This window comes from Acipenser ruthenus, chromosome 3 (assembly GCF_902713425.1).
Source record: "Acipenser ruthenus chromosome 3, fAciRut3.2 maternal haplotype, whole genome shotgun sequence".
In the NCBI taxonomy this organism is placed as follows: domain Eukaryota; kingdom Metazoa; phylum Chordata; class Actinopteri; order Acipenseriformes; family Acipenseridae; genus Acipenser; species Acipenser ruthenus.
Window position 1 is genome coordinate 25432229 of NC_081191.1, and position 15000 is coordinate 25447228.

Consider the following 15000-nt stretch of genomic DNA (forward strand, 5'->3'; position numbering starts at 1 on the left):
ATTAATGTATTGTTCAGAGTCCCCCCCCCCCCCCTCCCCTCCAGAAAAAGTCTTTGGAATACCAGTAAGAGAAATCATAAATATTGAAAGCCAGCACGATAACCTTGACTGTGTTTTGGAGTGTACACAGAGAAAACTTAGGTATTCAGGAAATAAATTGGTGTGGGGATTAAAAAACAAATTGGAGATTTTGGAGAATGTCACCTCTCCAACCTTGTCATTGTGATTGGGCAGCTGTGATTAATTAGTTTAGTTATATTCGCAATTAGGTCCAAAAAAGAAAAATAATAGCAGGCTGAGAGAAGGCTTGTACACGAGGGCTTAGGCCAAGCATTGGCGTTTCTGGAATTGCCTGCAAAATGGTGCTCACCAGGCCTCTGCATGGTCGCCAGTGGCTCATGGTGGTAGGAAAACAGGAAAGGTTACTCACACTATATAATGGGACAGTCCAATACTTTGCTGGACTCATAAGGAACCTGTGTCAATCCTGCATGAAGGAACTCATTTTTTGGGATGCTGGTCCTTTTTTTTTTTTTTTTTTTATGGGTGCAGTACCTGATGGTATGCTGGCAACTTAGGCAATTGTATGCTGATGGTGGAGGGTGGTTGAAGCAGAACTGACATTTGGATTGTAGAACACTTTCGAAAGGTGGGATTTGGTGTCCTAATACTAGCTTTACGCTGTTCCAAAAAAGATACATGTAGAGATCAAATGAATGTTCCAAGTTCCGGTTTCCCTCTCACATATTTCTTTGATACATATCTAGCTTTTATGAAATTAAATAGCAGACACGTGTTTGCTCTTTCAGAGCTGAAACAGACATTATGACTTTGCCAGTTATGCTGTTACCAATGACAAATACGGCAACATTTAAATTCTAGATTATGTAACTAATTCATTCTTGCATTGTGTCAGGTGTTAATTGACAAAGGCATCTTTTATTTTCCGGTCTTCATTAGTGACTTGCTTGACTAGCCTCACGTTAAAAAAAACGAGTGCGCTTTAAAAGAAATCTTTTGGGGAAACTATTATTCATGTTTTGCGGATTTTGCGGACTGTTTTTCCAAGTTAATAACAATAATTCTCAGTTGCATGCCACTTCTAAAAGTGTATTGTAGGATATTGAAGTAAACGCACAGTTCTGTGATTGCTTGGTTAAGCATGATAGATGCATATTTATAAGTATAAGATAGTGAACTTGCTAAATTACAATGTATCACTATAACTTTTATAAAGGCCAAAAATCCTTGTCAGCCATATATGTGGCAGCAAACTCCAGCCTATTGAAGGATTTCTAGGTTGCACTGAGACTTACAGTACAACTTCCATATTTTCAGAGATACAATTACTAAATAAGTCAGCAGGTTATCTACCAGCCACCCTTTTAAAATAAATTGTAAATTCACATGACATGCAGCAAAATCATTATGACTTGACATAAACAATGAAAGGGGGTTAAAGCACAGCGCAGGTACACATCCTGTGGCAAACACAAATGTTATTGAAATAAAAGACAGAAACAGGAAGTCAAAACTACAGGTCCCTCAGGCAGTCATCTGTCTTAAATAATGTAATTTGTCAGGCTTCCAGCATCTTCTGGTTGTAAACACACACAATAAAAAGTCATGTACTGTAGAAAGGATGTTACACACTTGTTAGAAGGAATGTTTTGAAATGTTTCTGTAGGACTCGTTTTATTTAATAAGAAGCAGCCACAGACTTATGTTGATGCCTGATGGATGAAATGCATAACAGTGATCATTTTCAACTGACTAATGCTCTAGAAATGAAAAGGAGCAAGTAAAGTTTGAAGGAAAAAGATTTCAGAGGCTTCATTAATTTGACAAGATTTATTTAAGAAGCAGATTTGCAAAATCAGTACGCTGAATGATGAAAGGGTAGCTAGTTCTTGGACAAGGTCACATATGTAACAAATCATTATTTAGGCATTTAATGTATGGACTCTGAGGAGGAATAAAATGTTCACAGCTAGAATAAATAGGCAACGTTATCCAAATGAAAACACATGTGGCTTTTAATTGTTTTAAATACAGCAGGTCACGAGGACCAGCAACTTAATTGCTTTATTTTTTTTTTTCAATTTCGGTTCCATATTAATACAATTAAATAATAGAATGTGTGATTTGGTTATCTAAATAACTTATTATTTTTCTTTTTACAATGGTAGTTTTTTTCTGTTTAGTGTATTGCTTAATAAATTGAAGCTGTTATCATGCTTGAGAAAAAAGACACTGTAAAGAACTGAGGGCTTTTTAGAATGAGAAGAGTCTCAAGTACAAAGTCCAATACATTGCCTCTTAATCTGACCATGATATTTATATCTTCTGTATAAAAGATTGTATTACAGCCTTATGGCCAAGTCAGTGTTAGAATATAATAAAATTTGTGGCCAATGGATTCCAGCTGAGGTACACCTTCAGTGTTGGGGCCCGATGACAGCCAAGGTGGCGAGGGAAGGGAGCTGGGAAGTCATACATACACATGTACACACAACTCGCCAATCCACCCCAAATCCCTATAAACTGTTTCTGAAAGGGGCTGAGTCTGGTGTGTGTAACCTACATAATTCTTTGTTTGATTTTTATCTTATTGTTTCAGTCACTCCAGTGCTGGGTAATAATTCATTTTGTTCTGTCAGTTGTTTACCTTGAAGACATGGTGAAAGCCTCCTTGAATGGTCTTTCAAATGTACTTAATTCCATAAGAATTTCTCTTCCTTCACTAGTTACAATAGAGTGGCCTTGCCTAGGTTTGATATTGCATTTCAACTTTTGATACTCCTAATTCATGGAATGGTTATTTTACATTACAACCATTCAATGGAATTGTCTACTAGTAAATAGTTAACAATAAAGTGTGGAAAGAGTGCGCTCCCTCATTTACTCAGGATAAGCAGGACTAAAAGGGCAAATTCCTAATTCCAAGGTACTGACATAAAATGTCTTAAAAGCAATTAAATACAAGAATGGGGGGGGGGGGGGGGGGGGGGTCATTGGATTTAGGTTTATAAAGTACAGCAATGTTGTTTATTGAATTTTAAAAGTATTGTGCTCCAAATGGTTATGTAGGTAGCTAGACCAGGACTGAGGATGCATTATGTAATTAGGTTCTTAGATGGGGCAAATAATCTACTAGCATGGGACAGTTCTCCATGGGCTGAACACCATAGTTCATATGTTCTAATTGTTCTAATTCTAATTTCTGAGAATTAGGAACTTCCAAGCTCTACACATGCTTCCTACTAACATTTTATCACTAGTAAAAACACCATTTTATTTTGCTTTGTAAGCTTGATCGGATCATTTCATTTTAATGAATTGTGCAAATAGTAGCAGGATCACCCCTGTTTGACTCAAAGAGTGACCTAACCAGAGTTCATTGAGAGAGAAAGCATGTATCCCTTCAGCTAAAACTAACTGAGGAATACAAAAAAACTTGGTTTGTCAACGGGGCATGCTTTGTGACAAAGTCGAGTGAACAGAAGGATCATCTACAGATACACAAGATGAACTGTGATAAAGAAAACAGTTCAGAGGTTTAGAATTTAGAATGTCCAGTTACGTTCCCTAAATCGCAACAATCCCCTCAACAGCTCAGGAAAACTAAAGGTCAGTGGATGTCCTTTGCTTCCACTATGTAGTTAACTACCCCTGACCGTATGACTCATTCAGCACACCACATTGATGTGCTTTTACCAGGTGAGCCACTTGGAGACCCGCCCAAGATACTAATCCTAAACACCGTAAGTTATTTATTTAAAACTTTGTAATATCATTTTTTTGTTTCATTAACTCCAATGTGTGGACAAATAGTTCCCACATAAAACCAAGCAAATATCAACATTAACAGCTGAACACTATTATACACCTTGTAGTGCCAAATTTGTAGTGTCAAATTTTCACTAAACATTGATGGACAAGACATTCACTAAATGTTTAACAAATCCTATATTTTAATAATATTCTTTAAAATAAATGTATTTTTATTTACAAAATAGTATTAATTTCAGATTCCATATAGCAGCTTTTATAAAATCTCACTTTGACCTCACTATATTGTACAGTATTGTAATACAGAACAAGGATACATGGATTTAGATTTTTACACTACATAATAATTGATTTTTTTCTAACATTTTTTAATCTTTAAGGTCAAGCATATTCTCCAGTAAATGTCCCACTCATGCATGAATTAGACACTTTCAGAATCACTTTGAAGTAAATACAAGGTATTTTTTTTCTCTCCTGTTGTATTTCCAATTTCAACTGCTACTGTCATCTTACAATTTACTGCTGACAGAGTGAGGTAGTTCAACTACAATCTTCCCAATATTTTTACCCAAGTACAAGTAGTCTACAGCACGGAACACAGATTCTAAACTAACAAATTTGCCCTCTGGAGTAATCTCACCCAGGTCCACCTCACATACTAGTTCACCTTTCTCACACATCTCCAGCATGTGCTTCATCGCTGCCTTGTATTCAGAGAGGTAGTGAGGCAGAAAGAACCCAAGGATGCTGGCAGACTTCTGGAGCAACTTTGCAGGCAAAGTCCCAGTCCTTACAGGCTGGATTCCAGTGGCAGTCTGGTAGCCTGAAATAAACCCAATAACAATTAGCTGGCCTTTGGTGGCCATGCGGTTGATGGCGAGGTCAAACAATTACCCGCTGATGGACTCGTAGACCACATCCAAGCCTTTTGGGTTCTCCTTCCTGAGGACTTCCTGGATGTCTTCAGTTTTGTAGTTAATGGGGCGGTCGCAGCCGATAGATTTCAGGAAGCCAGCCTTTTCGTTAGAGGAGCAGGTTCCAGTTACATGGCACTTAGCTCTCTTGGCAAACTGCACAGCAAACTGCCCTGTGCCTCCAGCTGCAGCTGTCACGAAAACCTTCTCCACTTCAGATAGCGCTCTAAGCTTTTTCAAGCTGATGTAAGCTGTGGCTCCACTCAAAATCAAGGTGAGGAATTCAGGTTTTGCCGTGGGCACAGGGACTTTTTCGCTGGCACAACTGTGTATTCAGCAAAAGCACCATCCACTACTTCACCCACTGTGTGGTTGGCGCTGTCACTGAGTCCCAGTGCCACTACCTCACCAATTCCTTCAAAACCAGCATCACATGGAGGCTTAACTGAAGGGTCATAATGGCCAGCTGAATAATTGATGTCAGACGCATTGATGCCAACAAATCTAAAATAAAACAACAAAAGAAAAGAAACAACATGACAAACAAATTGTGAGATGTGTTTGTACTGGCAGGCCAACACTTAAAAAAGCATAACGACACAAATGTAAAAAGAAACTGAAGCAAATACAGTAATGTGTAACCTTGACATGCCGATCAATAAAAACATTTGTGATGGTGTTATTATTCTACATAATAATAAGCAATTTAGATCTCTCTCTCTCTCTCTCTCTCTCTCTCTCTCTCTCTCTCTCTCTATATATATATATATATATATATATATATATATGTTTTTCTTTTTTCAATACTTAAAAAAAATTTAAATACTGTATGTACTGCAACGAATCGCTATCAAATTGAGTTCAATTTAGTTTGTCATTAAATTTGACTCCCTTAGAAAATTCCAGTTGGAATTCTGACACAAAGCGCTGCAACACAAAAAAAGTATTGTTTAACTAGAGTTGCTAACTAGTCCAAAAAAATTACTTTTTAATCTGTTGTGATGGATTGCAATTATTATTATTATTATTTTTTTAAGATTTTTAATCTCAGTTGTGATATTCTAGATTTCTTTAACAACAGTTTAAAATTATTTATGCAACTATGCAAGGACATACAGAAGCATATAAAGTGGAAAACTGCTACTGGTATTTTACTTGAAATTAAAATATGCCAATTAGACTGGAGAAAGGGATGCTTTATCTGTTAAATGTTCAGCCTGCTTGCCATTCAGATTTTTATATTAGGCTACATTTTATATATATAGAAAAAAAAATGAAGCGTACAGATTTTAGGATATTTTAAAACCTTAATTCACCTAGTTAGGTTTAACAATGCATTTGTTTTCAAGTTTTTGCTACAGTACTACAGTACAGTACTCCAATGTCACTGTATATACAGTAAAGGGCTGTAGTGGCAGATAAAGCCTTTAGACCTTTCAATACCTGCCATTAAGACCGTTTAATTAGGTGTACAGAGCCCTGTAGGTTGACAGCCCGTTGAACTTAAATTTAGAAGACAGAAGAGGTTTTCACTGGCTGTTGCTGATTCATTGTTTTCTTCACAATGAATTACCTACATTACTATAGGTGGTTAAATGTTGTTTATGCAATTGGGATAATTTTGGTGTGCTGGGTGTTGCCTCGTAGAGTCATTTGGAGATGCAGTATCTCAAGGAGTATATCCTTGAGCTTTATTTTCCAATCAATGTACCTTTCTGCATTCACTCAAATTGTAAACCTGACTTCATTTTACATATCCAAGAGAAACCTACAACCATGGGCAAAAGTTTCGGACCACCTATAAATTTCTATATTATGTCTATTTCATTATAAAGTAAATTGTTTCTTTCAAAATAAAAGTAAAAATAAGTAAGACTGTAAAGTTAGACAGGCTGCAAAAACATGTAGTATTCCATGTGCTGTCTGCAGAAAAATGGAGCAAAATGATTCTGTAGAAAACAAGAAAAGGAGTGGATGACAAAAGGCACTTTTATAGGACTGATGTTAGGTACCTGCCAGTTATTATTCTTGTGAATTTAAGGCTGTCAAACAGACAATAAGAAAATGGCCTAAGAAAGTGCATTGGAAAGACAGTGAATGAAATCCTTGTAAGAACAGTGCTACCTAGAGGCCTGGTCATAAACCTTTGTCGACGGCAACAAGAGGAACACGTTTGTTGCCTGTGTGTTGCCTTGCAGTTTGCGGTGATCACACGGGAGACAAGCATGCGGTCGACAAGATCGCAACACACAGGCAACAACATAATGCAAACCAATCATAATGGACGTTTTTCTCACGAGAACTAAACATGCTGTGAAGGAAGGATGCTGCTGCTGCTGCTTTTATAGCAATGTTATATGAGGAAGAGGAGAGTAGAAAAAAAAAGTTTTGGGTTCAGACATGGGTTATGAGATGTAGAGAAGTATTACTGTATCACTTGTTTTTAAACTTGCACAAAAAACAAACCTTATGACTTTTTTTTTCTAAATGTGGTAAACAAGTAGTCATTTTTTTGTAACCTGTTACAAAAACACAGCCATTGTAACCTTTTTCATTTTTTTTTTATCTTGTGAGCAAAAAATAAAATTTTTTATTGTCTTTTGTTCTCATTTATTGCAAAAATAATAACAATAATTAAAAGAAAAGAAACACAAATGGCCTCCATGGAAACTATTTATTTTTTTATATGTAATTATTTCTCAAACTAAAAATAATAATAATCTATTAACTTCACTTCTAAATCGTGTGTCCACATCGCCATTTTATTATCATGTGACACTACTATCAAATATGATAGGCTGGTATTGAAAATGTTGCCCTCGTGTCGCCTGAAAAATAGAACATCGTCCTAAACTGGGAGACACATCACCAGTCTGTCACCAGAGTGTTGACCAGGGTGGTCACACAAGGCGACAAGCTGGCAACAGCTGTCGTCCCTTTGTTGCTGTCAACAAAAGTTGCCCATGTAACCAGGCCTTAAGCAAAGACTGAAAGGATGAGTGGCAACTAAAACAATCTGCCAATATCTTTTTGTTTTATTTACTTTTCTTAAAGCGAAAGTTAACCTTTGTTGTGCTTATCTTTGTTTTGTGCACGTTTCACTTTTTCTTTGCTGTAAAGTTTAGTCTCTTGTCGTTTGAACGTTAAAATCATTATATATTTATATTATGGAGATTATTAGCTTGACCTCCATATACAGTAGATGTTATTTTTATTTTATTAGATAGTTGTTTTTTGTGTGAATATTTTCTTTTCAAATAAATTACTATTTGCGGTTTACAAAATCATATGCAAACACAATACAATTAAGTAATTGCATATTATAGTTTTCCCATTGTTTTGTTTTTGTCCAGCTGCTGTCCTCAATGAATTAAGTTACTTGTAATGATTTGTGCAACATGAAGCCAGTTATCATGTTCATCGTGTAGTGTGACAGGCAGAGATGGATGGACAGCCAGACACTATTAGGCAAAATTGTGAAAGAGAAAGGCTGACGTGACATTGGCAGTACTGGTATGTTTCAGTCAATTTGTGTTCAAATTGCCCTTCCTGTTGGGAATAACTGTTTTTAGGCATATCTGTTCTCACTGTAACACAGGCAAATATATAAAAATTGCAATATTGTATCATGGCAACTTACTGCAGAAGCATGTGTACATTAGTACTTTTTTTTTCTCTTGATACCAGTATTTCCCGCCCGGGGCCAGGCATCTGAAAAAGCTTTGGGAAAACGTTTGTAATTCTGTACGGTAACTGCAGTCGTGTCCTCCAACTGCAAAACTGGTACTACTTTTAAACAACATGACATTAAATTAAAACTATGTGCATTTTTAACACAAATAAAATCCATGCTTCTTTCTTCTGCGCCGATTTCTGGCAACGTTGAAATTCATTTGCACTCAGTGATGGTAAACTGTTTCTTGTTAAACTATCACACCTATAAATATTCCCTTTCAAGGTGTTTTTTAGCCACCATATTTCAATACAGCCCTTGCTTACAACTTAATCCCAACATTGGTTTCCATTACTGACTGTTCAATATTTTGTCTGAGAATCTTCAAGATATATTACTGGTGGGTATCTAAAAATCAGACCTAAAAAGTGTCTTCTATCATCCATAGTTTTCCTTGTTTTTGTTTTTTTGATATCCTGCTGACTGCGCTTGGTGTCATTTTAAATATTCTGACACACTGTCTAACTTTACAGTCTTTTATCTTCAAGCATCACCATCACGACTTACTATAACCTTAATGTTGAAAGAAATTCATAGGTTTAACCTCATGATTGGCTCCATTGCCAAAAAATGACACTAGTATCCCTATTGTTCCCTTAAACAGTTTGCATTCTGCTTGCTTGCCAACAAGTGGTCAGTAAATAGTTTGAAAATAGGTGAACCTAACATATAAAAGCTGTAGGTTTATCAATTCACATTTGCAAAATAAAGTGTTTTTTTTTTTTTTTTAAATTTAGAAACTGTGTTAATTATCCAGCAATTTAGCTACAAGTGAACCAATACTCTGGTATATTCAGTACAGCATGTTGTACTGTTATTTATTTTTACCAGTAAAAGATCCCAGATAATCCCCAGGTTTAAGACCTGGTGAAATATTATGATAGCTCCCTATTTATACACTTTGGTGTATTGATCCAATGATTATATTGCTTTCTGGTTCTTTAATGGGGAAGCACTCTCCTGGATCAAACAGACATCCTGTTTTGTCAGTTTTGGGGAAATCTTGTCTGAATAGACTGGTTGCACTACAGGTAACATACATTTAGCAAAACACATTTGGATTTATAGTAGATTATTTCATTAAATATTTATTAAAGTTAATTTGCAAATGTAACATCCCTGGTATGCATTTTGTATATAATTTCAAATCCAGTTTAAATACAAAAATGGAATGAATGAATGTTTTTTGACTGAATTCTACTACTGTATGTATTTTCTCAAAGCGAGTATGAGCACTGCTGCACAGTCCCCTTAAGCTGGACTAGAACACTCCTTGACCCCTGCCCTGAAAGGAGCCATTGAGAGCCCACGAATAATCTCTGGACTTTCTACAGCTAAGGCTGGTATATAGTGGAGTGCAGAATGATAATTAAAATGTCACTTGGTTAAACTGATATACTTTAAAAATATAGGCTAGTATAATTCTAGTTAGCCCTATCCAGCATTAAGCATCTCCTAACCATAATAAAAAGGCCACTGGCTATCCTGGGAGAATATAATTAAAGCACAAACCGGGAAATATTTGTATGTTAAACTTTATAAATGTGTAGTTTTTTCCCCCCAAAACCGTAAACATCAGAGGTTGTGATTGAGAATGAAGCAGCTAGGTTAAGTTTAGAAATTAAGCAGCTAGTTGGGCAACATTAAACTAACATCTGAGTTTGAGAGAGAGAGAGAGAGAGAGAGAGAGAGAGAGAGAGAGAGAGAGAGAGAGAGAGAGAGAGAGAGAGAGAAACTTTGAACGGTAGCCTTAAAAAAATTAAGTCCGTGTTGAGAACTAGACTCTCAGTAGCCTACAGTAGCCTACCTCACATTAAACGCAATTAAGCAACTCCGACCTGTGGCAATATCAAAGTCCTGACGGAGGCACAGGAAGTCTGGTTTTAGAAGGATGTAAGAAACAGTAATAAAAAGGCACCATAGTTGTGCTCCGTAAACGTTTTTACAATAGACTCTTGTGATTTATATGTTGGTGAATGCTGCGTATTTTAATTGTCTTTTTATTACAGTCTGAGTAATGTAAGCCCATAAAAACAAATGCTCAAACGTCTCGATGACCCCCTTCCTACAAGACATGCCAGGGTTTTGTTAGATCTGCATTTAAAAGGTCTTTGATATTCTCTACATCTCCCACTTGCGTTTCTACCTCTGGTCTTGAAATCTCTTGATAGGTCACAGCCTTGTCTGCATTAAGATAGTAGGAGTAAAAGAAAAGATACAAATATATAAAGGATGTACAGCAACGGAGATCGAGTTCAATTAATAATTGTATTACTCCAGCAAATATGTCTACATCATTTTAAAAATACAATATTTTGTATTGTTATATTAATATTATCAGAAGTATATATATATATATATATATATATATATATATATATATATGTGTGTGTGTGTGTGTGTGTGTGTGTGTGTTCTTATTCCATTAGCCAAGTTGGCGGTTTTTATTTTTTAGACTTCAGATAAAGCGCACTAAAAATATTTGACTCCATGTAATAATTGAACTGTTAAATGAAAGTAAACTTAAAACTCTTCAACTGATTATATAATGTTTAATGCAGTCGTTATTTACATTTTGTTATGCATAAAAACGTAATATCCTACTCAAAGAAGGGATAAATGTAGAATGCAATTAATGCAAATATCCCGCATTATTAGCCAAAACAAACCCGCCCTGATCACAATGTTTTGGAACAAAACTATACAAAATAGTAAACTATATATATATATATATATATATATATATATATATATATATATATATATATATATATATATATATATATATATATATATATATATATATTATTTCCATTGGTGCAAAAAAAAAAAAAAAAAATAACATAAGTATTGGAATCTGTTTATATATAGCATACAGAACACGGAGCAACACTGTGATAATGTGAAATAAACCATGTAATTGCATTAGGGAGTGAAAAGCATAAAGTGAATTAATCCAATTATTTTTTACGAAGAAAAAACAATCAAATTGAAAACCAAAATCCAAAACTTAACTAAACCTAGTGTAGCCTCAAGTCTGAATCGATCAAATCGCCCCCATGAATCAAAAATACCTAAAGACAAGTGTACGTTTATGTCTGTTTAAATTATTTGTTAATAGTGGGTCAGTTTGCAAAGTATGTGACAGGTATGTATTTGCTAAAGGTTAGAAATTTATGTCGGGGTTCTTTCATCTTTTACCCCAAGTCCACATTTTCGAAGGTTCGCTAAAACCACACATAAACATATATAAATAACAATTTACCTGACAATTGTATTATAGTTATTAAACGGACAACCTAAATGGTTTATACTGAGATGGATGGATAAATAAATTAGTAAATAAATAAATAAATGTTTCTATCAATAGGATCTGCAACAACCAGCAAGGTTACGTATATCATTAGGAAGTTTTGGTATTGCATATTCATTTTTTAACTTTGAAAATGTGCTACAGAGGTTACACCATATTTTGTGTGCCTTACTTTATGTTTCCTTTTAAAATCTTTAATAAAGTCTTGTAAAATAAATAATCGACTTTTTTTTCTAAATACATATTTTTTTTTTAATATGTTGGCTATATGTGCACACATATTGCGTCACCATGTCCAATTCCAGTAGAATGAATTATATATATATATATATATATATATATATATATATATATATATATATATGTATGTATTTAAAATAATTAGCAAACTATAGGCTACTTAAAACATTTAACAATTCATGTATCTCACACATTACTTGTGTAAATGGTCTAACAACGTAAACTGGTACAACTTTAAATTAAATGATTAGCCTGTGTATAGCCTATTGCAATTGCATAGAGTTAAAGAACTACATTTGTCCCTTCATTCACATTTGGGTTAATATGGCTACTATGTGTCATTTTTGTTTAACCATGCACTTACAGCTGCAGTAATGTGCTACTATAAACAGGAATAAATACACAGGCGTTAACATTTGTAGTACCAAGAATAAAACCGATAGGCGTTTAGCACTTTGATACTTTAAAAGTAAGTATAAATGTAGTCTATTCCTAAAATCTAAATAACTTTTGCATTGTTCCACTTACAATATAACGGGCAAAGAACATAGAAATGCATCTGCAGGTAAGCTATGTATTACCATTTAAATTATATACCAAACCAAAAATAAAGCGCCAAATTATTATATTACCCCCAAACTAATTCTCCAAATGGGTACCCTAGTTTTTTTTTTTATAGCCATATAACAAAATTAAAACTCAAGAAAGGTGGTTATCAAAACAGACTTGTCTGTTCTGTCACTAATGTGTAACAGTGTTTAGATTATTATTATTATTATTATTATTATTATTATTATTATTATTATTATTATTATTATTATTATTCATGCAATTATGAAGTCAGAATCTCTGAAAAGGGTTAATGAAACCAGGGTTATATTATATTTTGTTCAGCAGTCCAAATGCTAAACAGCAATCTCTCAATCTCTGCGTCAATTTGTGCCAGTTTTGCTTCCAACTGAGTTTCTGATTGCAGGTTAGTGACGTAGCGAAACATCAAGAGAGACAGGCAGATAGAGAGAGATTCGGAGATGGATGGATAGACAGATGTTGGGGCGGAACTTGGAAATATGTCCACGTTTTTAGCTCCCTCCACCATTCATTCTACATAAATGATCGGTTAGATTACAGCTGGCAATAACTCAGGAATTTAGGCTGCAAGGGGGAAAAAAGAGGTAAGATTTTATTTCCGAGCTGAATAGGTAGTTGTGGAAGCATTTCAAATTCTCTCCACACACACACACACACACACACACACACACACAATGATATATATATATATATATATATATATATATATATATATATATATATATATATATATATATATATATATATATAAATTAACTCACCGATTTGTGATGAGTAAATCTCCATCCCTGGGTGTCAGGACCGGAACAGTTTGCAAAGACTAAGAGACCGCTTCTCTGAAATTTGGGCTCAGCTTTGTGACAACCAGCTTGCGCATGGAGCTAGGTATGGAGGAACCCTTAAAATCCATAAAATGAGTGGAGTACGACATGTCTACTATCGACCGGCGTGAGGCTGAAATTAAGCGATGTCCGAAAAATGCGTTTTTAATCCGGAGTTTTCCATCTACTGCTAAAAACAGCCTCCTAGTAACTAAGGCAATGGACATGATTTCAACATACATACATAAATAAATAAATATATAAAAGAACAAAGTTCACGGACAGTTCTCCAGCAAATATTGCATTCACCTCCCTGGCAATCTCTGCTTTCCCATTAGATTTTATATTTAAAATATATGTTTATAAATGCAGGTTGTCAGAAGCATAGCATCTGCTATTTTAATCTGTTATTAAAGTGTAGGTTTTTGCGATAGATAAATAATGTACAGAGGCTTGATACTGTGACACTATGTTGCTTTAGCCTTCAGAGTCCCTCCCCTTCCCGTGCCTGTGTTCACTTCCTCGTAAGGTGTAACGAATCAATCTGGAGTTATTTACACCCATACCAGCGGGTTGAAGAAATGCAAACGGGATCAATATAAAACTGCAAGATCTGAACATTTTACTCCACCTTGCGATTATCAAATGCAAATGTGGAATAGGAACAGTCCCCATTAGTTTACATAATGTTATGGTACGCTAACACACAGCAATGGAACTCTCCCCTTACACAGCCAACTGAAAAAAAAAAGGTCTGGGAAGACACTGCTAAGACAGCTAAATACGCACATGTATTAACGAACATATCATTTATTAACGAACATATCATTTGTATGTATTGACGTACAACCTATTTCTTTAATATGAAAAAGACGTGAACAATGGCAAACAGCAAAAGTAAAAGGAATATGTTAAGTTTCTTTTTATTTTCGTACAGGCTGCAATGTAAAGTTTTGAAGTTTTGGTTTTGTTGTTGCTGTTTGAATGACTATGCTTATTCAGAGAAAAAATATTATTTAAAGCCCTTGGAGCATCATTCCTGATATACATTTAATGGAGGCTATGGTCTAGTTTATGTTAACAATTTTAACAAAACAGGAAAAACATGCTAGAAAATGCACGCATGAGTTAAACAACCTACGTTTGGAAAAGATTCACTTAGCAATAATCAAGTAAATAAATTGGGAGGGGCTATTGAACTTCTTAAATCAAAATGGTACGGTAACAGAATTAATAAGGACTACACTGCGATGGCAGCAAGAACCAGATAGACAAGTCTTTGAGATCTCGAAGTAAAATTTCCACCTCAGTGATCTATTAAGTCTTCCTTTGTCATGTCGCTCAGTTTTAAGGGAGAAAAAAAAACAAGACAATTAAAAAGATTGACAGGTAGGTTTTACTGTCAGGGTGACGTTTGTAGCAAGGGGAGGAGTAAGAGTGAAGCAGGAAAAGCAACTCGATGTGTCTGTCTATCAGTTGAGGCTGTCTGAAATCCTCCTGGGTTCTGAATGTGTGTTACATTTTTACTGAAGAGACAAGACTGTGGATCACTCCCTGGAGTTTAGTGGAAAAAATAGTTCATGTCCATCTCTCTGG

General features: G+C 35.1%; 1 protein-coding gene and 1 pseudogene across 1 annotated transcript in view; one reads left to right on the forward strand and one right to left on the reverse strand.

Annotated features, from left to right (window-relative positions):
• Positions 1–3956: 3956 nt before the first annotated feature.
• Positions 3957–14073, reverse strand: LOC117394253 (prostaglandin reductase 3-like; annotated as a pseudogene).
• A 577-nt stretch (positions 14074–14650) lies between these two features.
• LOC117435235 (teashirt homolog 1-like) overlaps positions 14651–15000 on the forward strand; it is a 40660-nt gene continuing 40310 nt past the window's right edge. Inside the window, exon 1 of the mRNA XM_034058241.3 lies at positions 14651–15000. This exon is cut by the window's right edge and continues 815 nt beyond it. The gene's annotated coding sequence lies outside the window, so the exon portion shown is untranslated.